The 27674-nt window shown below is 41.8% G+C and overlaps 1 long non-coding RNA gene across 2 annotated transcripts in view; it reads right to left on the reverse strand.

Annotated features, from left to right (window-relative positions):
* LOC117197713 (uncharacterized) overlaps positions 1 to 27674 on the reverse strand; it is an 83741-nt gene that overhangs the window by 48795 nt on the left and 7272 nt on the right. For both annotated transcript variants that reach the window (XR_004478518.2, XR_007476841.1), the window contains exons 2-3: positions 17410 to 17910; positions 16806 to 16922 (exon numbers count right to left, since the gene is read on the reverse strand). This is a non-coding gene — a long non-coding RNA (uncharacterized LOC117197713). The remainder of the gene's footprint in view (positions 1 to 16805; positions 16923 to 17409; positions 17911 to 27674) is intronic.

A 27674-nucleotide genomic window follows, 5' to 3' on the forward strand; every position in this document is an offset into this window, starting at 1 on the left:
ATTAGTTTCTTTTACTTCTCATAGTCTGCCCATTTGTATGGAGATCCTGAAAGCATAATTTTCATCCTCCTTGAAAATTGTTTTTTATAAGTCCCCAGACACATTCTACACCTCCATTCTTCTCTCTGAGTCATGATTACTATCACTCTAAGCAATAGTTTACATGAGTGTTTCTCCCTTCTCATCTATATTAATTTCCTAAGGTTGCCTTAACAAAGTTCCACAAACCTTTAAATGACAGATGGCTTTAAATGGCTTTAAATGACAGAAATGTATTATCTCACAGTTCTGGAGGCTAGAAATACAAAGTCAAGATGTCCGCAAGATTGGTTCCTTCTGCAGGCTCTGAAGGACAGTCTGTCCCATGCCTCTCTCCTAGCTTCTGGCAGTTGCCAGCAATCCTTGGCATTCCTTCGCTTGCAGAAGCATGGCTCCAATCTTGGCCTCTGTCTACACATAGCTGTCTTTTCTCTCTGTGTCTCTCTGTGTCTTCATACAGCCTTCTAATGACAGCAGTCATTGGATGTAGGGGTACCCTAACTCAATATGGCCTCATCTTAACTAATTACATCTGCAACAATCTTATTTCCAAGTAAAGTCACATTCACAGGTACCAGAGTTAAGACTTCAACACACCTTTTTAAGGAGACACAATTCAACCCAACACTACTGATATTTACTTTGCATCCCTGCGTTTCAGTCAACTACACTTCAGAACAAATAACGTGTTCTTCATGCTCAGAATGGAGCTAGCCCAAGAAGCCATCCTCATCTCCTCCTTAGCTCAGGATGTCAAGCCCATTATTCAACCCAATCTGTACAGTGGCCTTGCCTCTCCCAAATCTACCTCTCCATCCCAAGATCAAAATGTCTATCTGGAAACAATGAAAACTTACTTGCACTCTCAAGTTCTCCATCTTTCTGGAGACATTTCCCTGATGCCCTGACAATGCTGTTCTTCCACACATGATTAGGCAGAACTGATAATAAGGTACAGCATGCCCTTGATCACACCCCAGATATACCCATCATGACAACAGCCCGCTTTCATGCGGCCAGACCCGGTGGTAAGAGTGAAGACGCTTTTAAGATAGACCTGGCTATGGATAAATCCTGGCTCTGCCATTTACCGGCTGTGTGACCGTGAACAAGACGCTTGACGTCTTTTTGCCTGAGAAAAATGAAGTTACTAATAGTACTAGTCATGGGATTATTATGAACATTAAAAATAATTATGTAAAATGTTTAGCTTGTTGTCTGTGATGGACTGAATCGTGTCTCTTGAAAATTCATATGTTGAAGCACTAACCTGCCCCCCAGTACTTCAGTACATGACTGTATTTGGAAAAAGCGTCTTTAAAGATTAAGTTAAAACAAGGCTATTGGGTAGGCCTCCATCCAATCTGACTGGAGTCCTTATAAGAAGAGGAAATTTGGAGGCACAGAGAGATACCAGGGTGCAGGCACACAGAGAAAAGACCACATGAAAACACAGAGAGAAGACAGGCATCTGCAAACCAGGACCAAACCGGACCATACCTTGATCTTGAATATCCAGCCTCCAGAACAGTAAGAAAATTAATTTCTATTGTTTAAGCCACTCAGTCTAAGGTATTTTGGGGCTTTTTTTCCTTCCAGCTTTATTGAGGTAAAATTAACAAAAATTGTATATATTTAAAGTGTGTAACGTGATGTTTTTACATATGTATACTTTGTGAAATGATTATCACAATCAAGCTAATTAACCTCACATAGTTACCACTTTTTTGTGTGTGGTGAGAATACTTAAGATCTATTCTCTTAGCAAATTTCATGTATACAAAACAGTATCATTAACTATAGTCACCATACTGTACATTAGGTTTCCAGAATTTATTCATCCTGTGTTACTGAAACTTTATACCCTTTGAGCAGCATCTCTCTTTTTTCCCCCATACCCCAGCCCCTGGCAACAAACTGTTCTACTCTCTGCCTCTATAAATTTCACAATTTTAGACTCCATATATCAGTGAGATCAAGTAGTATGTCTTTCTGTGACTGACTTAAGTCACTTAGCATAATGCCCGCCAGGTTCATCCATATTATCACTAATGGCAAGATTTCCTTCTTTTTTAAGGCTGGATAATATTCCATTGTATATATGTACCACATTTTCTTTATCCATTCATCCATCAACAGACACTTAGATTGCTTCCATATCTTGGCTATTGTAAATAATGTCATGATGAACATGGAGGTGCAGCTATTTCCTCAAGATCCTGATTTCATTTTCTTTGAGTATAAATACCTGGAAATGAGATTGCTGGATTATATATGGTAGTTCTATGTTTAATGTTTTGAGAAACCTCCATACTGTTTTCCATAGTGGCTCCACCAATATGCATCCCCACCAACATTGCATTAGGATTCCCTTTTCTCCACATCCTCACCAGCACTTGTTATCTCTTGTCTTTTTGATAATAGCCATTGTAACAGGTGTGAGGTGATACCTCACTGTGGTTTTGATTTGCATTTCCCTGCTGACTAGTGATGCTGAGCACCTTTTCATGTACATGTTGGCCATTCGTACACGTCGTCTTTGGAGAAATGTCTATTCAGATCCTTCATCCATTTATTAATCAGATCATTTGCTTTTCTGCTATTGAATTATTGAGTTCCTTATATATTTTGGATATTAACCCCTTATCAGATGTAGGCTTTGCTGCATTTGCCTTTCTTCTCCACCTATCAAAATCCAAATGTCTTTCAAAGCTTGGCTAAAATTCTACCTCCTGGATGAAAGGTTCCACTGAAAATCATCTGTCCTTTCTCTGCCACATTCCAGCAACATAGAAACAGAACCCAAAATCCCTCTCAATTTTTCTTCTCTGTGTCACTGAGCCCAGGGCCCCACAGATAAATTATTTCTGGAATTAAGCAAAGTGAATGTAAAGCTGCAGCCTGGAGCAGAGAGATTGGGGAGTTCCAAGATGTTGTCTACTTAGGAAATAGCTTTATGTTTGAAAATTTGGCAAAGTACGAAACAGGAAACTCTTACAACTTGAATCCCAAATCCAACTGCATTCATAGGGATGAGATTCTACCAACCCCTCCAAGAAATATGCATCCCTCAGGCACAATGAGGAAAAAAACTCCTCCTCCACTACCTCGAATTCTCAGCCTCTCTTGAGTGAAGAGAGGGGCAAATGGGTCTAGAGGGGAACCACAGAGGGGGCCACAGCCTCACTCATCTCTGCAGAGCTGAAGGCCCAAAGCCGAAATGGCTTTGAATGGTAATTCAAACGAAAAATGGAATAAACTGTAAATGTTGCCAGAGACAAGCTGCAGAAGTCTAAAATTCAGTTTGCACCGCCCACAACACACATTGAGGCACTGGGGATCCAACCATGAAGCAGGTAGGCAGCCTGCATCATGGATGAGAGATAAACCCCATGACCACAAGGCCTGCATTCAAACTGCAGTCCCATTGTTTACTGACAGATGGCTTGGGACAAATTACTTAATCTTTCTGGACCTCAGTTTCCCTTTATTCAAAAATGCAACCATATAAGTTAACATTAACTGAGTTCTTACCATGTGCCAGGCACTGTGCCAACTGCTCTCCCAGCAGTGTGCAACAGGATTCAAGGAGTTAATGTACACAATACTCTTGGTTCAGAATCCAGCACAATGTAGGCATTCATAACAATAAATGGTTATTTCTAAGCAAGGCATTATCCCTATAGCCTATAGTCAGATGGATTAAACAGATTTTTCATTTATCAGAAAGTTCAAGCACTAGTTCTGTCCCCCACCAGCTGCATGACCTTGGCTAAAGTTCTGATGTATATCAGCCTTCATTTTCTCTGATCACCCAAAAATGCATGACAATCTCTGTTCCACAAGGTTGTTGGGAGACCCAGGTAGAATCTTGGAATGAAAGTCTGTAGGACTTACTGTACTATGCATGTAGATAATTTTATTCTGATTACTGCCCTGCCCCCCACCACTGGGTTATTTTCTACCCCCATTCCCACAGTAAATGGTCATGACTCAATGTTTAAGGGAAGAGAAGAAATACACCCAGCCTCCCCATGAGTAAGTGCACGGTGGCAAGCTGTTACTCCCTGCTATGTTACTTCAGAGATCTAAGCCTTATATTCTCAAATTCAGAGGACACCAATAAGCCACACCCTAGACAGATCAACAGACCAATAAGAGGGTCAAATGTATTTAGTCCATCTGTCTGTCCCCTCCACTTGCTGTCACACCACTCTGGCTGCAAGAAGGGTCAGTCTAGTCAGAATGTAGTTGCAAGGACTACTTGAGTGACGTGGTAGGCTTTACCAAACAACTGTGGGGTGGGGCTGGGTGGGAATGAGTAGAAAGGGACTCATAGATTTTAAAGATACCTAGGCAATGTACACTCCTGGCCCTTGTTTAAATGTCACTTCCCAATTAGTTCTTTTTTTTTTTAATTTTTATTTTATATTGGAGTACAGTTTATAAACAATGTTGTGTTAGTTTCAGGTGTACAACAAAGTGATTCAGTTATACATATACATGTACTGCATCTATTCTTTTGCAAGTTCTTTCCCTGTTTAGGTTAATAGAGAATATTGGGCAGAGCTCCCTGTGCTATACAGTAGGTCCTTGTTGGTTATCTATTTTAAATATAGCCGTGTGTACATGTCAATCCCAAACTCCCAGTCTATCCCTCTGCCCACCCTTCTCCCCTGGTAACCGTAAGTTCGTTCTCTAAGTCTGTGAGTCTGTTTCTGTTTTGTAAATAAGTTCATTTGTATCATTTTTTTTAGATTCTGTATATAAATGATATCATATGATATTTGTCTTTCTCTGTCTGACTTACTCCAATGAAGTCTGCTGTCTAAAATATCCCACCTCTTCCCATTACTATCCAACTCTTTGCCTCAGCTTCCCTTAATAAATTGAAAGATAATTATTATACCTCTTTTAGTACAGAGGTAAGGATTAAATGTATCATACAGGTAATTGTTTACAACAGGGGTGGCACGTAGTAAGTATTTAATGTATTTAATACATTATCAATTTTATTACTATTACTTTTTAATCTAAGCACTATTTGATTCTAGCATATTTGATATTCTAGAAAACATTATTTTGGTAATCTTCTTATTTACAAAGTTGTTATCTGACTTCCTAACTAGATCTTAATCTATAAGGAGGGGCCTAGGTTATCTCCACACTAAGTGCTTAATGAATAAATAATTTAATGAGTGAAAAGGCAACCACTACTTTCATTAGACTCACCCCTCATATCCCAACCACATACTTGTAGGACAGAGTTTTCTTATCGAAATATTAGTCATGAAATAAATAGTGACAGAGAAAAAAACTGAGTGATTTGTTCACACAGGAATGTGAGTGAGCAGCGATCTGGCTCAATGCCAAACACCATGCAAAGCCTGTTGATTGATTTACCTGAGCTTCTGGTCATTCAATGCAAGAACATATGCTAAATTCCTGCCCTGAACCATGCCGTGGGCTCCCCAGCCCCATCCACAAGGGGGAGCTGTCTTTAATCCTTGACTACATCCCACCGTTATGATCTCAGTACCCCCAGAGGAAAGCAAGACTCGCAGTGAAGAGGAGGCAGGGGACCACGACTCCCCCACCTCCCCAACCCCCCAGCAGGTCCTGAGTGCCTGCAGCACGGCTGAGTCTTCTCCCTGCGACATCTGATTTCCTCACAGATGACTGTCACAGCCAGAATTGAAGTGTCCCCAGAGCAGCAAGGACATCTGGGTTCGGTTTCGTCAGTCTGCAAGTGCAGCTTTGTTGGCTCGGGGCGGGGTGAAGTCGGTGGAGGGTGTTGATAAGATCTCCATAATCAGGACTTGCCGTCCATGACTTACCGTTCATTTCCTAATCAGTCATCACATTTTGTTCAAGCTTAGTGCTGACCTACTGCATTTAACGCCACATTCCGCAGCAAAGAGCTACTGCTGCATTTATTGGGGGGAAACCAGTCAGCTCCTGTCACTGCTGCTGCAGTAAGCAGAAGGAACTGAGATTTTAAGGATTCTCCCCCGCTTTATCTAGGAGTTTTCATTTTGTTCAAAGATTGTCTCCCCTTCCTCTTCCCTCTTTCCCTCCCTGGTGCCAAGACGACCTGAATTACTTCAAGCAGCCCTTTGTCTAGACTATCATCCTGCCCTGCTATCCTCACTCTGTCTCCGCAGTCAGTACACACTCCCCACACAGATTATCAGCCAGCAGGACACTGTGTGACCTTGGGCCAGCCATGCCCCTCTAAGCCTCCTTTTCATTAACTATAAAACAAGAAGGTTGGGCTAGATTATCCCTTTCTGCTCTGAAATTGCACAGTTCTAATTTCCCCATGATTCTCAAATGATGGAGTTAAAGTCACAAGTTGTCTGAGATGGAAGACACTTTAGAAATAATCTGCTACAACAACTCCATATTTCATTTTGGAGCCATTTCATCACTTTTGCTACATGTATACACCACCTAACCTATTATTTGTTCAACTATTTTTAGGTTAACATTTTTATCAAAATGCATGTGTTGAAAAGGATACTTTTCACTACCATGAGCAGAAAATCATAATCATTTGCCATAAATAGAATTATAACTAAAGGAAAACAACCTAAAAAAATTCTAGCTACGTGCTATTGTCCACCCAAAGACCCCGGTCTGCTGCTTGGCCCTCTCTGTTGAAATGGCAGCACAGCAAGTGTTAAAGCATGCAAAAGTCATGCTGGCCTCCAAGGAGACTTTCTCCTTGTCCTACTCAGCATTGGCAAGGGCCACAGCTCTCTCTCCAGGGGGGGTTGTTGTTATTCAATACAGAGGATGGACACCACCCAAGATCACTCCCAAGACCTTCACTATGGGTAAAATGTCTTCACCACTGTTCTTTGTTCACTATTAAACTTAGTCCATCCAACACTCCAAATTGTCTATTTCTGCATATTCACTGTCACCTTCATCTGCAGGCATTGCCAGGAAGCTGGAATGAGAAAACAAGAACGCTCAGAAACACAGACACACGCGCGCACACACACACACACACACACACACACACACACACTCACACACACAAATACACAAGCACAAAATACTCCAAAACAATTTGGAAACAGTGCAGTGCCTCCCCTGGCACTTCCCCAAGTCCACAGCTTGAGGAATGTCTGACCTTGGGCAGTTCAATGTTGCTGCCTTTTCTAAAGGAATCTCTGCCTGAGTATAACAAAGACCAGCTTCCACTGAACATTGGGGAGCTCTTGAGGCTGCTGCCTTGTCTCCATTTTCTCTCTTTACAGACACCATGTGGCGTAGGAAGAGGCTGGTGCACACTTGTGTTAGAGCAGGTACAGAGACCAGGGGAGGATGGGGGACAAGAGAGAGAGTCGAAAGGGAGGCATTGCCTTCCATTTCTTTAGGATGGTGTAGGGAAAAAACACGTAAATGGTCCAGCTTTGGATGCAATCTGCCTCCCAATTCCAATTCTATCTATTTGCAGCAACATAAATTTAGGCGAGTTGTTCATTGCCTACGAGCTTTCATCTCCTCCTTCTCAAAATGGCTCTAATGACACATCCTTGTTGTAGTGAAGATGTAAAAGGAGTTATGGCAGGTGCGGTGCCAGCCAGGCACACAGATAAACACTCAGCCAAAGCTTATTCTCTTTCCCTTTTAGCTTTTTTTTTTTTTCCACATTAGCACTATTCACGGAGGTCCAAAATTCTCCCTTTTTATTTGTTTGTTTGTTTTGCCTCCCAAATCCTGAGTCTCATCTGCAAAGTAAAAGAGAGAGAGAATGAGAGAAAGGGCTGTGAATTTTCATAATTTAAGGGTCTTTTTCTTTGACTTGATCATGGAAAGTGATGTATGGGAGCTGAGTGGAATGACAAAAAGGGAGAGAGAGAAGAGAGAAGAAAGACTTCACAAGAGCAAACCCAAAAATCAGCCCCTTTTGAATAATCATTAAGCAGCCTGTTGGAAGCTTCAAGTCCTCAAAAGATTTTTGGGATGAGAGAGTAACAACATGAATCTAGAAAATGTGGTACATTTTATCATAGATTTGAATTAGAGAAATCTTGGTTTTGCCTATTGGGTTGGGGAGATAGGGAAAGGCACAAAGAAAAACAGAGAAACACTGCCCCCTTCTGCCTGTGTGGTAAATAGCAGCATCGATGTAAAAAATTTCCGTGATCAAATAAAAACACTCACTCCCTAAATGTTTGCAAAGGAATCACTATGTGCAGATATTTGATTTTGTGGAATGCATTTTCCCATCCAAAGCTACCTTCAAAGGTTGTAAAAATGATCAAAGAACAAAGGCATGCTCTCGAATGATTATGTTCTTCACTGGGCTTTTTTTTTTTTTTTTTAATTTATTTATGTATTGTTTATTTTTGGCTGCGTTGGGTCTTCGTTGCTGCTCGCGGGCTTTCTCTAGTTGAGGCTAGTGAGGGCTACTCTTCGTTAAGGTGCGTGGACTTCTCATTGCGGTGGCTTCTCTTGTTGCAGAGCACAGGCTCTAGGCGTGTGAGCTTCAGTAGTTGTGGCACGCAGGCTCAGTAGTTGTGACTTGTGAGCTCTAGCGCGCAGGCTTAGTAGTTGTGGCACAGGGGCTTAGTTGCTCCGCGGCATGTGGGATCTTCCCAGACCAGGGCTCGAACCCGTGTTCCCTGCATTGGCAGGCGGATTCTTAACCACTGCACCACCAGGGAAGTCCCGGTTATTTATTTCTTTATCTGAACAGGAAATACATTGATGTGATTTTAAAATCAAAATGATATAAAAGTTATAAATTGAAAAAAATCTCACCCCTTGTTTTTGCCCTCCTAAACCATACCTAGATATTTTTATTAGATTTTCATGTAAATACAAGCAATCGTGACTATATAATTTTTTTTCCTTCTTTCTCGTACAATAGTTAGCTACTCAATATTGTTCTACATACTGCTTTTATCATGTAACACCATGTCTTGGAGATCTTTCCATTTCAGGACAGAGTAAGCTTCCTTGCTCTCTCTTCACAGAATATTTTAAATGTGGAAAGAACACATTGCCAGTTGCAAAACCCTATAAATTGGTTACATTATTGCAAAATGTGAATGATTTAAATTTTTTAATATAAACATAACCTCCTTCAGCTCACACTTTCCCACAGACAAACACTGTCCATGGTCCTTTGTAATCACCTTGTCTCCTGGCTGTATTTTTATTCTGGTACTCCTGGTGATGACAGTCTGTCGCCTTGGTACCCATTGTGTTCCATGGTAGAACAGAGCTTTGCGTCACTGAACTTTAGAAGTTAGTGCTCAGAATTAAAAGAGCTTAATGTCACCAAGATTTCTATTAAAACACCCAAGATGAAGGAAAAAGTCTTCCGCTTCAGCTGAAATGTTCTTGTAAAGGGTAAAGTGGAAAATACAAACACCACTGCCTTTTTGCTGGTTGGATACCACAGCCATCGGCGTCTCCTGAAAATGGTAGGGCTGCCAGCTCTTGAGGGAAAACAGGTTTGGCTTTTTGTATTTGAAATGGCTAGAAGACAGTGTCTTCTAGTACAGACAGCAAGCCAGTGAGAGTGTCAAGGTCAAAGAAAAACCCAATTATCCATAGCAAACACTGACCATACAATTAAATTATACCAGTCAGGAAAACATTTGATCCTCTGCAACTGGACTTTTCCAGAAAATTCACCCTGAATCAATCTGAGCCATTCATCAGCTTCTAGCTGACCAATTTCCTTCTGCCACCCAGCATCCTACAACATGTCTGTAGTAGATACTTCGTGCTGACCCACATCCTCTTGGTCCACTCTAGAGGTCACCTGCAGCATCACAGGAAGTTCCCATGCACACAGATATTTTACCGTCAAGGATTTGTTTCTACCTGAGGGTTTTTTCTGGCTACATAATTATGCCCTGGAAAGTCCAGGCATGCAGGGCAGGACAAAAGTACCAGGGAGTTAAAATTCCCAAGCAACCCTCAATCAGTGAGGGACAGGAGTTGGTAGATAAATATCCAGGCCTCTTGCCTCTTGCTGGGGCAATGCTGAAGTGTGTGGCACCCAGACTCTCAAAGGGACACCAGTGTGATTGAGTCCCAGGTACTGACAATAGTGACCCACTCATTAGTACATTCCTTATTGGCTTTTGTCCCTTCCCACTCTTTCACCTTCTTCCTGTGATCACTTCCTATGACAGTCTGGATCCAATCAGGAGACAGAGCACACAGTAACTTAAAACAGAGGAAGTGTAATACAAAGAACCATTAACTATGATGAAGAGTAACTGTAAGATACAAGTAAACTCTTTAAGGCACCCTATGGCTTAGGCTGAACACCCACGGAAGGACAAAGTTGGGAGGAATCCAGACATCTTTGGAGAAGGTGTGGCTCAGTCCACAGTGTAGTAGAGAAGTCTGCTACTTTGGCTAGGCTAGAGCTGGTCTGGAGGTGCTGCAAGCAAGAAGCCAACCTCCAGAGTGCACATGGGGGAGCAGTCAACCAGCACCTGATTATGGGGATGTGCAGCCTGGGAGTCGGAGTCCTTCAGAGCATGTAAGCTGTGCTCCTGGCTCTGGTTTCCATACCAAGGGGGTTGCATGAAGGTTATCACCACACCACGGCTCCATGACCTTCCCCCGAGTTCCAAAAGGCAGGTTCAAACAGATGCTAATTAGGGAAGGGAGGGGATGCGGAGACAAGGGAGGAGCAGTCAAGAAACAGTAGTGCAGCCTTGGGGCAGGGCCCTGGTTCCCCCTCAAGGGATATAAAGCAATATCTTTGAGCTGTTTTGCAGATACTGAAACCCCCACCAGGTGGAGAAATTAACGGTATGCTGCCCACAAGCACTTAGACCCCAGACACGTTGAAACCAGAAGGTTGATGCCACTGACTCACACTTACCTCACCACCAACCAATAAGAAGAATGTCCACAAGCTGATCAAGTCTTCTTTGAACCACCACTATAAAACTTCTCCCGACCCCCTCGGGGTGGGGAGGGGACACACAGTTTTGAGGGCATTAGCCCCCTGTGGCCCCCTTTGCCTGGCAAAATAAAAAAGCTATTTTTTTTCTACTTTACCCAAAACTCTGTCTCTGAGATTTAATTCAGTGTTGAGGTACAGAGGCTGGATTCGGCTTCAGGACCATATTTTGGCTTGTGGGCAGGTTCCACAGAATGTCCCCACACCAATAATTGAGCCTCATCTGGCACAGAAATGGCAGGAGACCCTCATTCTCCAGCAATATCCCTCCAGCATCCTTTACTGAGAAAGCTTAGCATCATGCTCATGTTAAAGGAGAAATACTTAAAGGAATTCCTTTATCATACGCCACATATTCAAGGTTGCATCAGATCTAAGAGGCAATAAATTGATAACAAAAAAACCCCAAATAAACTATTTGCACCCAAATCTTTTCTCAGGGTCTGATTTTGAAAGAACTCACATTAACAGAATGTCCATCAAACCTGATATCAGTCTTGTTTCTGTGTGACTTAGATGAAGGGCCTTAACAGCTCAGAGTCCCCATTTTCTCATATGTAAAATGGAGGTGATAATAAACAATTCCACTTCAAAGGGTGTTGATAGAATGAAAAATCTAGACCATTCACCATGCATCTGGTACAAAATTTCATCCTCTTTCGTCCTTATTTTCAAATCAGTTGCAGCCCCCAAATTTCTTCTTCCATCCTTTAAGTAAGAGGCTAAGTGTCAGGGTGATCTGAGCTACCTAGCTCAAGACATTTTGTCCTCGACTGTGACTTAGGACAGCTTTGGTGGGGAGGAGGTTAGAAGGACACTTTGCCCTGGAAAGGGACTGTTTGAAGCTTTGGAAACAACGGATAAAGACAAGTGCTTCTCTGTAGAGAAAACTTCAAATGGAGAAGTTCTCCCAGAAGAGGATACACCAACTTCTGTGGGCACTTAAATAAATGTGCTTTAAAGGGGTATAATATAATAGCTACCTTGTGTTGAGATCTCACTATGTGTCAGGTATTCATAGTCATAATCCTGCTTAATTCTCAAAACAACTCTCTAAGGGAAATGTTATTTTTAATTCCAATTTTGCAAATGATGAAACAGAGGCTCAGAAAAATGAAGCAATTTGCCTAAGATCAGAGTCAGGATTTGAACCCAAATCTGACTCAAAGCCCCAGCTCCAACTGCTGTGGTGGATGGAGTCCTGATTTAGACTAAAGAATCAGAAGATTGTGATCCATGATTAACCTCTAAGTCCCTGTGAGATCTGGGAGGAAGTTCTTCCTTTTTCAAGGGAGAGTTTCCCTCATCAGTAAAATGAGAGAGTTGAGTTAGAACTGTGATTCTCGGGGGTGATACCATCCCAAAGGATATTTTGTAAATTTATAGGAATAGTTGGCACTATGATGAGAAGATGTTCAAAGGCATTTCATGGTTGAGTACCAAGAAGGCTAGACACCCTATACAATGCTTAGAATAATCCTGTCCAATGAAGAATATGTTTTATGCCATGTATATCCCACAAAACATTCTTCTTGCTGAAAAGTTTATCTAAACCTAGACCCCAACACCATTTTACATAAAAAATAAAGCATTCTTATACGGTTTTAATATATAATGAATTTTTCAGAGCCAATTGGGGGAAGATTGTGCTTTTTTTATTAAAAATATTAACAAGCATTGGTCACCATTTGGAAAATCATATCACTGATAACAATGCGTCTCATGATAGGAGTTAGCAGAACATTGCCCCTCTCTCACTTTGCATTTGTACTGATCATATGTATAGTATCTGTTGCAAGTATCTGTGTATTTCCTTATGTCTTCCAATATAGAAGTCCCCAGACATTTACTCATTACCTTACTAGAAATTATTTTCCTTTTACATTTCCTTCACAGAAAAGTTAGGACACCAAATTGATTAAAAAGAAAATATGTGTGTAGACAGGTTGTATTATCTGTGAACTTTGTTTTGAGATATTTAAAGAGGCATTATAAAAGACTTGTTTTGAAAGGGGAACTCCGGGCACAGGGAGAGAGATTATGACCTCTTTGTTCAGTGAAACATGGCAGCCCCCAATACAAAGCCAAGACTCAAGATGCACAATATGCATATATTTTCATTTACTCAAAAATAGATCATTAGCACCGACTCTGAGCCAGGAATTGCTGTGGGTTCTGGGATGCCGTAGAGATCAAAAAGACTCAAGCCCCTGATATTGTAGAACTCTCACTGGAAAAGGCAAAGGCTCATATCTACTAAAGCTAAATATTCTCCTAACCTATAGCCCAGTAATTCCACTACTAGGTATGTACTCTGGAGAGATAAGGGTACATGCCCACCCAAAGGCATTACAAGAAAGTTTACAGCAGCTTTATTCATAACAACCAAAAACTGCAAACAACTCAAATGTCCCCCAAGAAGAGAATGGATAAATAAATCGTGGTGTATTCATACAGTGGAGTAGTACACAGTGATTAAAAAAAAAAAAAAGACAAACTACTAATACCACAACATAGATGAATCTCACAGACATTTCGTTGAAGAAGCAAGACACAAATGTGAAATTACTATATAATTTCACTTATATGAAGTTGAAGAACAGTCAAAATTAGTCAATGTTGATAAGTATCAGAATAGTGGTTGTCTTTTGGTGGAGAGGTTATTGACTAGGAAAGCACACAGGGAACTTTCCAGAAAGGTGAGAAAATTCTGTAACTTGGTCTGCTTGATGGTTTTACAGGTGTATCTAAATTACCCAGGTGTAATCAAAAGTTCATCAAGCTGGACACTTAAGATTAGTGCACTTTGACAAACCTTAAAATATCCAAATTTCATGTCATTTTAAAAAAAAGACTCTATTTGAACACCCCAAGTTAAAAAGTTAGTAACTGCAAACAAAACGTCTCTGAGGTCAGACAGATTTGGGTTCAGATCTCATTGCCAGTATTTTCTACATTGTGAGACCTTGAGAAAATTACTTATCCTGTCTGAGCCTCCATTTCCTCATGTATAAAATGAGAATAACAATTCATCCCTTTCCAGTTGGCTGAGAGGATTCCAGATGTAACATATGTAGAAGTGCTACCACTGTCCTTATGCTTCTCCAGGAATTTCACACTCCATTAGCTTTGACTTCCCCAAAGCAGGGCTTGTGTCAGTGATGGCGAATGTAGGACACTCGTGTCCCCCACTGCCCACTCCTGAGCCCTAGGACATGGCTAATCAACTATGACACTCTTCCCCGCTGACCCTTAAAATCCATCTCCACACAGTTCTCCCTGAAGCGGCACACTCCGTGAGAGCTGACATATGAAATAAAACCTATTTGCTATCCTGACCTACATCACATTCATCTTTGCCTTGTCTGCAGCATCTAGCACAAAGACCTGTCGAGCTTGTAAAAAAATGGAAAAAGAACTGTTATTTACTTAGCATCTAAAACTCAACATACTCAAACCAGGTGTTTTTTATGTTTTTAATGGTACCACTTAAATCCTCACAAAAATTCTATGAAAGAAGCATAATTCTTGTTGAGTAACCAGAGAAAGTAAGACCCAAGCTTATTTAAGTAACACCAGTTCACAGGTCAGAGGTGGCTAAACCAGGTTCAAATCCAGAGTCTAATGCCCAAAGTCTGTCCGCCATGGCATGCCATGCTTCATTAACTTGAACATGCAGTGCATGTCTATTAGAAACTAGACAATTGTGGATGCATCATCCAGAATCCAGAACAAGGAAATAGACATGCATTATACCATTAGGAGTTAAAAAGAGAATATAGAAAATGATTTCATGCCAAGAAGTAAATAAAAATAAGTGAGGTCTGATAATTTAAAAGAAGCAAGACATAATCAACAGTCTGCAAGATTAACAATTTACTGGCTGCTAATTCTGCAGATTGGCTTTTTCAAGCACGAGCCTATTGGGTATTCTGCTAATGGAACAGAGAGCACCTTGGCTAATCTCCTGAAGTGCAGCTGCCCACACTCTGCAGAGCCCTGCCTGTTTTTCTTGCTTTCAGTTTGGTCTGCTTTCCTGCCAGTTTCGTGTATCTCATCAGAGACCAGAGGTGGGAAAACAGAGCTGCCCCCTGACAAAGCAGAAGTCTTTGCAGTGGAGGACCAAGAGGACCAGTGAGCCCAGACCCCAGGCATGTCAGGACCACTGTTTTGAGTCTGAAAATACACATTGCAATGCCTTCTCTCCTGGGGAGAGAGAGGGAACAAGAGAAAAGACTGGGAGGGAGAAGAATGCTAGAATGTCACAGCCAGGAGAACCTACAAAAGCCATTTTTCCTGTCTTCCCAAATGTCAACAGGTTTCCATATGCCTATATGATCTGTACTATTATTGACATATTCTCTTTCTTTAAATAAGCCCACTTAGTTGACTACATTTAGCCTCATCCTAAGCTATAGATCAATAAACTCATACACTTGATGTGCTGGTTATATTTTCCTTATAGATATTAAAATAAACATGGGAACTATGATAATTTTAAATGTTTATCCAAAACCACAATGAGATACCACCTTACACCTGTCAGGATGGCTATTATCAAAAAAAAAAAAAACAAATAACAAACATTGGCAAGGATGTGAAGAAATGGACCTCCCATGAGCTGTTGGTAGCAATATAAAGAGTGCGGCCACTATGGAAAAAAAGTATGAAGATTCCTCAAAAAATTAAAAATGGAACTACCATATGATCCAGGAACTCCACTTCTGGGTACTTATCCAAAGGAAACAAAAATACTAACTCGTAAGATATATGCACCTCCATGCTCATTGCAGCATTATTTAGGATGGCCAAGCCATGGAAATGACATAAGTGTCCCTCAATGGATGAATGGATAAAGAAAATGTGGTATATGTACACAATGGAATAGTATTTAGAGAAAAAAAGGGTGAAATTCTGCCATTTGCAGGGCCTTGAGAGCATTATGCTAAATGAAATAAGTCAGACAAAGACAAATATCATATGATCTCACTTATAAGTGGAATCTTAAAAACAAAACAAAACAAGACAGCAAGCTCATACAGAGAACAGATTAGTGGTTGCCAGAGGTAAGGTGGGGTGAGAAAAATGGGTCAAGGAAGTCAAAAGGTACAAACTTCCAGTCATAAAATAAATAAATCTTGGACTTGTAATCTACAGCATGGTGACTAGAGTTAATAATACTGTATTGTATATTTGAAAGTTGCTAAGAGAATAGATCTTAAATGTTCTCACCACAAGAAAAACTGTAACTATTTGTGGTGGTGAATGTTAACTAGAATTATTGTGGTGATCATTTTGAAATATATACATATATCAAATCATTATGTTGTAAACCTGAAACTAATATAATATTATGTCAAGCATATCTCAATAAAAAATGTGTTCATCCACATATCACATAAAACCAGCTTGAGTCCCTCTAGTGGGACAAGTACCACAGCATTGAGAAATACTGATAAAGTTCATCGGATTCTAGCCTTTCTTTTCTTTAGCAGCAGAAATTTAGTGGTAATAGAGGATTTTGAGGAACCCCAATCTATCCAATAGATAGCACAAAGAAGCTTTGATGAAAGTTGAGTAAGATGGCCAGGAAACCCAGCTCCTCAGCTTCCTCATTGCCACCCATCCTGCCCCAAGCCCCCAAGTACCCTTGTAGAACACCCAAAGCTCAAAAGCAGTGTTTGAACACTGCCCTAGCTCCAGCCTTTTGTTGTACAGAGGAAGAAACTAAGGCACCAAAAAGAGAACTAATGACAAAATATTGCATACAAAATTATTGCAGAAATAGATCTTGAACACAGGGCCTTTGACATACCTCTGGAGATCTGTGCACTGTCCTGTGACCTGGAAAACCTTCAACCCTGGGCCAAAGAGATGGCACATGGCCTCCCTCCACCTCTATCTCCTTCCACGCCTTCTGGTTTGAAGCAACCTTTGAGGTGAGAGAAGAGGAAATCTATGACTAGAAGCAAAGGCAGTGAGGTGGGATTTGGACCATTATGGCTATGGTGCTGCTTGGTCTGAAAGCTCTTTGGACTGAGAATATAACACTGATGAATGAGAACCTCAGGGAAACTGACACAGCTCAATACATCTGTACCATTTGGGCCCGCTTTTTCTCCCTTGAAGAACATTTCAACTAGTTGAAGCATCTAGAAGCATGCCACAAACTCAAATCCTATTCCAGAAGCACTGAAGAATAATTTGAGATAGCTTCAGCTTCCATACTTCTGTCTCCTTCCTCACCTGTAGCTCCTCTCTGACCCACCCCTGTCCAGCCATGACCCTCCAGCCTCCCTTCTCTGGATCTTTCTCTCTAGAGGCATCCAGCATCTTTTCCCTTGCAGAGTACGCCAGCTTCTGCACATCTCCTCCCCACCCATCGTGCTACTCTACACAAGACAGACAGCACAGCCCACCTTGCTGATGATGGAGTCTTCCTCTTCCAAAGGCTGGAGATGGCATCATAAAATAATAAAACTTGAACAGTTTTTCTTTCTACAAGATTTTAGCTTAATATAAGGAATCAGTTTTCAACAGCCAGAACTTCCAAAAAAAGGTGAGTTGGCCCCTTCAGGCAATGGTGTGCCTTCACCTCCAGGGGATCACTTGAGAAGGCATCCTTGGAAGATTCTGGTCTCAGATGGGAAATCTCACTGGATATCCACTAATACCTCCTTCCAACTCCAGAGTTTTCTGATTCAACAGGGGTCTGTGGCCTTTGGGTTGTAGCAAGGGGGAAATCTGAGGCCGTTTGGGGAAGCATATGTGAGAAGCATCTTTGACTCTAGCACAAAGATCATCAAAGTTTTTCTGCAAACAGCCAGATGGCACAAACTTTAGGCCTTGCACGTCATACGCTGTTGTTCGTTGCAGTTACTCAATTCTGCTATTGTATCAGGAAAGCAGCCATAGGCAATCTGTAAACAAATAAGTGTAGTAATGTTCCATTAAAACTTTATTTACAAAATAGGTGGCAAATGAGTCTTAACTTATTTCAAAATAAAAAGGTAAAAACAAAAATTGGCAGCAGGCTAGATTTGACCTGCTGCTATAGTTGGCCAATGCTTGCTCTAGAGGAAACTTATCCACCTGAATACTACACTCTCCCTTCCTGCTTCATCCACTCAACCACTGAGCCAAGTCAGCACTACCTCCAGAATATGTCTCATGGTCATCCATAAGAGAGACAAGCCGGCACCTTAAGTAATCAAACCCACATATTCCATAGTTAACAACTGCAGGAAGACCCCCAAATTGATCTTCCTTTGAGAGACATGCATGCATTTCTTAAAATGTCAGTGGTCACTAAAACCCCAGGGTAGAAGTGTTTAGCCCTTCAACCAGGAGAACTGTTGTAGGTTTAGGGGTGCTTATTATAAGCTCCTCCCTTCCAGATTCCTGAGAAATAGACAGCAGACCCAAGGAACCACATGAGAATCAAGATCCAGCACTGCACTTTCCTAAAACGCCAAGCAAGTACCAATAGCTTCAATATTTAGGGCTTTGGGTTTACCATGTTGGAGAACATGGCTCAAACTAGACCTTCCCCAATTTTACTCCTAACCCCTTGAAGACATTTGGGTCTATTCAGAGAAGAACCAAAGTTCCAGAACCAACTCAAACCATCTGACCAAAAGTTGCTTTCTTGAATTGTTGTAACCAGAGCAGGAGGGAAAGACAGCAAGTAATACTTGGGCCCACAGCTCTGCATTTAAGTGAAGAGGCTCCGTTACTCTAATTAATGTGACTACTCTTACTGGTGATAGGGTAAGAACCTGGGACCACTGAGTTGTATTGGTCAGGGGTCTGGATCCCTATACTGACTACCGTACAGAGGCAGGAAGAGGAGGGGAGATAACTTGGTCCTGAGGTACCCACTTTTCAAAGGGACAACTCTGATTAGATGCTGATGAGCATTAATGATTAGTAACAGTGACAATAAGACATTACAAATTGCTCTTTCTCACTTATTTTCAGCCACCCTGTGAGGTTGCCATTCATATCAACCCCCTTTACATATAATGGGCTGCCCAGAGGAGTTTAAATCCTAGAATTAATTGAAACTAAGAACACTGCCATCTTGGCTATTTTATGTGATTTCTGTGCTCAGGGTAAAAACCTGAACTTACTTTTGGGGCAAGTTGTCTTTTATCTTGGAAACAATCATTTCAGCAGTCCCTTTGAGTTACAGGTGTGCAAAGTAAGTGCATTCCTACCCATTGATTTTGGGAAAGGGACTTCTTCGGTGGAGATGGGGCTTGGAAAGGGCTTGGGTTTAGAAGAGGCTGATATGTTAATTCAGAATGAATCCTCTCTCATACATCAGTTTACATATGTGAAACTACATGGTGGGTCAAGGAGCCTTCTGCAAGAAAATAGTTTGGTTATTTATCTACTTATTATATTCTTTAGAACACATCTGACAAGGGTGGGTCTACTTGAGGCCAGACGATGGGAAGTAAAAGAAGGGTCTCCAAGAGGAAATTCATCAAGAGGGAGGAGTGTGGACTGGGCAACCCAGGCAAAGGCTGTTGAAGCAGCTGGTTCTGGGCAGTGAGTGCTTTAGCTCACGATACTGCTCTCTGGATGATGGGCTGGGCCTTAGTGAATACAGTTGCTTCTGTGTGAAATGAAAGAGCTGACCTCTGATGGGCCACATCCCTGGCAACCCAGGTCAATTGGAGAGAAGAGTATCCTTGACCAAGTGTAACCCAGGAGAAGAAGCATCGTCCTCTGTTCTCTGTGGAACCGCGGCAAGAGCTGACATTTCTCCTGACCACAGGGACTGCCCAGCTTCAGCAAGGGCCAGGCATCCCAGGTTTAGTTCTTCTCACCTGCAGAGCAACAATAGGGGTTCTTGGGCTTCCCAGGAAAGATCTCTGAAGACAAGGTGTTGGTGTGGGAGAGACTGCACTGCCTGCTAATCTGAACAGGTGAAGGATTGCCGTCACAAAGTGGCTGTTAGCAAAAGAGATTCATTTTGCTTTTGTACGAGCTCTTGAGGTCTAGGAACTTCCAGTTTCTGAGCATGTGAGCCAACTGAGGCTTAGAGAGGCTTAATAATAGGATCTCAGCCATTCTTAACTCTCATTGCACACAGAATTACTGGGGAAGTCCTAAAACAGACTGATACTTGGGCTGAACCCAGCTGAATTGAATCAGTCTTTTGGACTAGAGCCAAGGAATCAACTATATTTGAAAAGTTCCATAGGTGAATCTAATGTGTAGGAGGTTGTGAAGAACAGGACTAACCTAAGGCAGATAGATAGATAGATAGATAGATAGATAGATAGATAGCTATAGATAGCCCCATTTTATGGAAGCTGAAGGTTAGAAAGTCAAATAAGTAGCCCAAAGTAATTCAGCTGATAAGCTTCAGAATCATATGTCAAATCTAGGTCTGACTGATTGCTGACCCCATATTGATTTTACTCTATCATGTTGCCTTGAAGATTCTGGAGAATGAGGAAAAAGGAACCAAGATAGAAGAGAACAGAAAGAACCCCCCAAAGACTTCAGCTTCCTACCAGTTAAAAACATCCTTGCAGGGCTTCCCTGGTGGTGCAGTGGTTGAGAGTCCGCCTGCCGATGCAGGGGACACGGGTTCGTGTCCCGGTCCGGGAGGATTCCACATGCTGCGGAGCGGCTGGGCCCGTGAGCCATGTCCGCTGGGCCTGTGCGTCTGGAGCCTGTGCTCCGCAACGGGAGAGGCCACAACAGTGAGAGGCCCGCGTACCGCAAAAAAAAAAAAATCCTTGCAGCGAATAAAAGGAAGATGTTACACAGACACAAAAATCTTCCTTCTTCATGTCATGTCAGTGAAAAGCCATCCAGGCCAAATCAACATACTTCAAGAAAGGTTTCTTTCTCCCACTTCTTTCTAGCCAAAAAGCTTGTCAAGCTTCATGCACTTGTAGTTATATCACTGCGAGGCAGGCATTGAATGAAAGGGAGAAAGTGTGGTTGGTGTGGCTTGGATTACAAAGGAATCCCACCTGGGCCAGGGCTCCCAGCCTCACTGAGCACAGGCAGAAACAGAGCGCCATCTTGTGGGGAAATGGTGCAAGCCATGCTGGTTCAGGGCTTTGGACCAGAAATGTGAGGCCTCTAGACACTAGCACATTACAAGTGCCTCAATGGCAGGAATCCTCTGAGGGTCTGTGAACACCTAGTAAATAATAATATCATTTTAATTAGAGCCATCGCTTATTGAAAGCTTACAATGCACCCAGTTCTAAGCAAAGCCTTTCCTGAGTACCCTCCGCATCCCATATACACTTGCAAACTCCGATGTTGGCAATACTATCCTCACTGGAGTGATACGGGTCTAGAGATGTGGATAACTGACCAGCACAAGTCACAGAGCTAGTAATGGATCTGGGATTCAACTGAGGGGAAAAATAATAGTGAACTTCATTTCTGCTAGGAATGTGGGGTCTGTTTGACTCTTGGCAGTGTACAGAACTGCCAGAACTCTTGGCAGTGTATGTGACACGGGAAAAATGCAGGCAGGAAACCAAATGCCAGCAAAAACCTGTCCTGGAAACCATCCCACTGCTTTTTTATGTCCTCTTGTTCTATAACTAGGCAGAAAAACATGAGCCAGAAGGGTACTTGCAATTGTGTACTGCTGAGTGTTTAAAAACTGGCTCTATGGGGTATGAAAGCCCTGATTTGTGGCATTTGCCAATTTCTGTGGTATAAATATTCCCACGGTGGCCAGTTTCGAGCTACCAACTTGGCATCAACTACTTCACAAATTTCCTGAAATTTTAACATGAGCTTATTTATACTGGCTCCAGTAAATCTATGGAATCAATTCCATTCTAAGAGAATGAGGCTTGTTAGCTAGAAGTAGGGACTTCCCCCATCCTCCAGTCCAAAATAACCCAGAGAATTTTGTAGTTGTTGTTGTTGTTTTTGGCTGTGTTGGGTCTTCATTGCTGTGCACTGGCTTTCTCTAGTTGCAGTGAGCGGGGGCTACTCTTCATTGCGGTGTGCGGGCTTCTCACTGCAGTGGCTTCTCCTGTTGTGGAGCACGGGCTCTAGGCACAGGCTTAGTTTCTCCAGGGCATGTGGGATCTTCCTGGACCAGGGATCGAACCTGTGTCCCCTGCACTGGCAGGCGGATTCTTAACCACTGCGCCACCAGGGAAGTCCCAATCCAGAGTGTTTTAGCATCCTTCAATGATCTCATTCAGGATTTTTCCCACAAGGGCTAATACGTTGTTTACTTCAGCTTGGTAGACTCATACAATCTGGTTGAGGCCACAACAGTGAGAGGCCCGTGTACCGCAAAAAAAAAAAAAGATAACAATGGAATTGCAATAAAAGAAAGTATGATGACTGGGGACTGTGTCATCTCTCAGGTTCAGAATTGCTTTGCTTCTTCTTGGAAAACTAGCTTAAGTTGAGTTTGGTCTTCCCGGGGGCGGGGAGTGGGGAGCCCAGTGGAGTGCTTAAATGCATAGGCTTTGGGCGGAAATCTGTGGCATTGACCAAGTTACTTAACATTTCTAAGGCTCAGTCTCCTTGTCTGTAGAATGGTGATATTAATGATTTATAAACATTTATCCACATTTCATTTCAAGCTTGTTGGCAAAGCGAAAGACTTAAAAAAAAAAGCTAGCTCAAATATTTTCTTTGGGGAAGACACCAAAAGTGACTTAAACACCACTCCACTAAAGTTTTAAAACAGAAATGTCTGGTTTGAAGGTTATTAGGAAAGCACATGGCTTAAAGAGTGTTGTACCTTTGAATATCTGGTTAAGGGTTACTGGGCACATCTAAACAAGAGCAGAGTGGAGTCAATCTAACTTCCCAGAAGGAATCTAAATTGCTTTAAAGTCCATCAGAAAAATACTCCGGAGCTTTATTAGGAATGCTAGATCCTTCCCAAAGAGGCTGAAAATCACGTCAACTCACAAAGTTGTGCCCCAGATCAGGTTTGGAATGATTTTCTTTCACAGTAACCATCACATAGGGCTGGTGTGAGGATTATATGAAATGGTAACAGCAGCTAACACATACAGAGTGTTTTTCCTGTGCCAGAACCAGTGGTGAACACGTTCCATCCATTATGAAATCACGTCATTTGCCGGTTCACAATTCTCTAGGGGCTTTTCATTGCACTTAAGACAAAACATGTTTCCTATCCTTGTGGTCAAAGCCCTCTGTGATCTGATTCCACCTGCTACTACTCTACCCCAATATCCTCTGGCTGCAATGACCATATTTCTGCTCCTCAAACACATCAAGCTGATTCCTGCCCCAGGACCTTAGCACTAGCAGTTCTTCCTGCACCAGCTACTCCTCATTTCCTCATGGTTGACTTCACTGCAACATTCAGATCTGAAAATGACCTTCCCTAACCTGTGAGTTGCTGTCCAGTCAACCTCTGCTGTATCTGTCTACTTCATCTTAGGCAGAGTACTTATCTCTTCTTGATATTTTATTCATTCATTTGTTTGCTGACCAGCTAATTCCACTAGAATGGAAGCACAGGTAGGGCAAGCGTTTGTCTGCCTAGCTTACCTGCTTTCTCTCCCATGACTAAAATATTTCCTGGCACATAGAAGGACCCCAAACATATTTGCAGAATGAATGAATGATCTCAGTCAGTCTTCCCCAAACCCTATGGTAGGTCCATTTGTGTATTTCACAAATAAGAAAACAAGACACGGAGAGGTTGAGTGATTTGCCCACAGTCGTAAAGCTAGAAAACAGCAAAGCAAACCCAGTTGTGGCTCCAAAGGCCTCAGGCTCCACCTCTTCATCATCATGCCTGTAAAAATAAGCTTCCTCACTCACCATTCCTGTTTTATATATTACACATTTAGTCTAAGAAATGGAAGTAAATCTGCCTTTGCTTTAGACTTACTTTAAATTAGCTCCTCTGCCATTCATTAGTCAAAATGCTATCTACTGTTTTATGTAAATCTAAATTAAGGAAAATGCCCACTTCAGGAGTGAATATGCCTTTAATTGTATGAATATATATTTTCTAGTACTGCCCTTGAAGATTAAGGTACTTAACTTGTTCAGGCCTTCCATCCCCTCTGCCCATCCAGCATCCATCATTTCTTTCAAAACCAAGTTCCAGGCTGCCTTCCTGTAGATGGCTTCATTGATTAATTCAGTCCATTCCAGCCACCCTCCTACAAATGTACACATTCATTTTCTTCCACTTTGCCCTCATTTTGTTACCAAATGCAAGTTCGTGTACTGGACGCACAGTGAGGCTGAACAAACCGAAACGTCGGAGTTTGGAGCAGAGAAAGGTTTATTCCAGGGCCAAGCAAGGAAAATGGGTGGACTGTGCTCAAAAACCTGAACTCCCCAATAGTTTTCAGGGGAAGTTTTTATAGGCAAAAGTTGGGGTGAGGGCTGCAGGGTGTGTGACTTTCTTCTGATTGGTTGATGGTGAGGTAAGTGGGGGATTCCAGGATTGTGAACCATCAGCCTCCTGATTTCAACCAGTCTGGGGTTTCAGCATGTAGTTACCATCTTCTGAAACAGGAGGGGAGGGGGCAGGGCACAACTTTTAAAAGAATGACATAGCCATAGGACATGACAAAAACTAGTTAGAACTAACTAGATCCAAGATGGTGGAAGATTTGACTTCCAGTAGACCTTAAGCCTCATTATATGCTCATTGTAATACATTAGCTAAATGACACAACCATCAGCAGCATGACAGTTCAGAGCTAATCATAAAAGGCCAAAGAGTGGGTGGTGGCCCAATTCCTGGAAATCCCCACTCTTTCCCCTGAAGTAGTTGGAATAATCCTCCCACTATGAAATTACCTATGAAATTACCCAGCCCGTAAAAACTAACCATGCCATATTTTGGGGCCTCTAGCCTTCCCAGGTGGCCCACACTCTGTCTGTGGAGTGTGTTTCTCTCTAAATAAATCTACTTCTTACCTATCACTTTGTCTCTCACTGAATCTTTTCTGCGATGAGACATCAAGAACCTGAGTTTCATTAAGTCCTGAGACCAGGTGTGTGATCTCAGTTAAAAGACCGTGGTTTCAAGTCTCAATCTTACTTGCACGGTTTCACTTCTACCTGCGTGGGGGCCTTAGTTTCTGTAGAAGAACTCAAAGATACTGTTATGTATCTCCTTTGAGGAGGAACCAGGATCTTGCTTCAATAGCCGCACTATCCTTTTTCGATTGCTCCTCCTTTGTTTCTTCTTTCCCTTACTTCCCTGATTAACAACTCTTTGAATCTGCTCTTTGGTATTCAGGAAAGCCTAGGAGGCTGAAGCCTTTGTCCTGCAAATAAGAAACTGGGGACATGAGAAGGCTTTTGTACCTGGGAGGGCCCTATGGGGTCCTGCTTAATTTCAATTTCTACATTACCCAACTCCTCTTATTTTATTTCACACATGTATTGTGTGTGCATAACAAGCATGTTTTGTCTTTATAATCAGCGTGTTATCTCCCTGAGACTGTGGGCCATGCCCTCTGGGCTTCCTATTTTAGGGAACTCTACTTAGAATCAACAAGATGGTACAGAATTCCTATACAGTTGCCTAATAACAGAAAACATGTGCATATAAATGAAAGTACACTTTCTTCCCTCTTCCTTCCTTGTTCTGAAAGTTCTGAATTTTGGGAACAACACAAATGCTTTCTTTATCGCAACACTCACTGTTTAACCACCATTGTAACTTGCTCAACATATCTACCACACCAAAGTATGTGTTTCTAATAACCTAAAATAGTAAAAATTCAAATTTATGTTTAATCTAAAAGAATCTTAGCCATTACTCAGCCTTTTATTATGTTCTTAATGGTTACCTGAATCTCACCTGTTAATTATGGTCTCTTCTTATCACAGAAAGAGAGTGGTGCAAGACATTTCAACATAAACTCCTTACTTATATCCAGAAGAGTACAATTGTCAGTTTAGTATTCATTGTCTAAAAGAATTACTTGATGAGTATTTTTATTCAATTTTCTTTCAAAAGTAAGCATAACTTCTCTTTTTCCAAGTAACTCATATCTCTTGAGACACATGATTCAACTCTATGAAAATCATTCTTGAGTCAAATCTCTAGCAAGAAAGTTCTTGCTTTTGAAATGAAGGAGGACCCTGCGAGGCTCTCCCAGTTACAAACGTCTTTCCATGACCCCTGTTTCTTGTTTGTAGGGAAAAGGTGTCAGCCTCCTAGACATTCCCTGAATTTCAAAGGGCAGATTCAAACAGTTACTAATTAGAGAAGGGAGGGAACTCAGAAACAAATGAGGAACAGTCAAGAAACAATGGTGAAGCAATAAAGCAGTGTCCTGGTTCCTCCCTAAGGAATATACAAAACAATATTATCTTTGACTTCTTTTGCAGGAACTAAGGCCCCCCACCCAGGTGGAGGATGGTGACTTTAGGCTGAGCACAAGATTCCCAGAACACCACCCTGTTACCTCACCACCAACCAGTCAGAAGAAAGTCACACACTCTGCAGCCCTCACCCCAAATTTTGCCTATAAAAACTCTTCTCTCAAAACCATCAAGGAGTTTGGTTTTTTTTGAGCACAAGCCACTCATTCTCCTTACTTGGCCCTTTCAATAAACCTTTCTCAGCTCCAAACTCCAATGTTTCAGTTTGTTTGGCCTCACTGTGCATGGGACACATGAACTTGCATTTGGCAACACTTTTAAAGAGTTGTCCCCACCCAATCCATGGCCTCACAGGAGTAACAGAGACTCTAGTATTAAAAAGCAAGCCATGTGGTTTAAAGAATATCAGATTTGTATCGATGTTTTGAAGTATGCCAGCATGGATTAGTAGGAAGTGTCAAGCCAAGGCTCAGTTTACAAAGGGGGCAAATGGTGACAAATGCTGATATTCACTAGGTTCCTGTGCACATGGCACCATTTTTCACAATCCCTTCCCTTTTGGGTCCCTCCCCACCACCCTAACAAGGCATCCTCCATATTAAACAATAGAATCTTTATTAGTTTGAATGTTTTTCAGTATTTGTTTTACATCAAACGATGGGTAAGAACAAATATAACTAGGCCTCAGAAACAAGTGGAGGACAGGCAGGGCCTTCACTGTCCATCCCTTATCTGTGCTTCACTCTGCCGGTTGTCAGATGTTTTTTCTTCTGCAGACTGGCTCTATCCATATGGCAGAGGACCTGGTGGTTGACTACTAGACATCTGCTTACAGTGTGGCCACCAGAGAGGGATATCAATTATCTTCAAAAACCCCAAGGATAGTTCTAATTGGTACAGCTTGTATGGGGGCTTAGCTCTAAATGATTAGCTGTTCTCAATAAACTTCTGTGTTTTCCTCATTTTCCACAAGGAACTTGTGGAATTTAAATTTAAATTTAAAACATGGCCAAGAAAATTTGATGTTACCTGAGATAGACCATCCGGAATGGTCCCACAGCAATATCTCAATTTGTTCACCACAGTGTGGGGCCCAGCCTTCCGTTTTGCAAGGTCAGAGGGTGAATATCAGTACACAAAGAATGGATCTGAATCCCACATGGTTTCACCATTAACCAAGTTCTTACAGCCTTCTGCATAAAAATCATCCATGGGGAAAGATATAACCACCAAGTGGAGAGCTTCCTATATTTGCTGAACAGCACTTTTTCTTCCTAGATGCGAAGCCAAATGTGAAGCCAAATATGAACCAAAAGTTGTCCAATGATCACAGAGT

Source organism: Orcinus orca, chromosome 4, assembly GCF_937001465.1.
Source record: "Orcinus orca chromosome 4, mOrcOrc1.1, whole genome shotgun sequence".
Lineage (NCBI taxonomy): Eukaryota > Metazoa > Chordata > Mammalia > Artiodactyla > Delphinidae > Orcinus > Orcinus orca.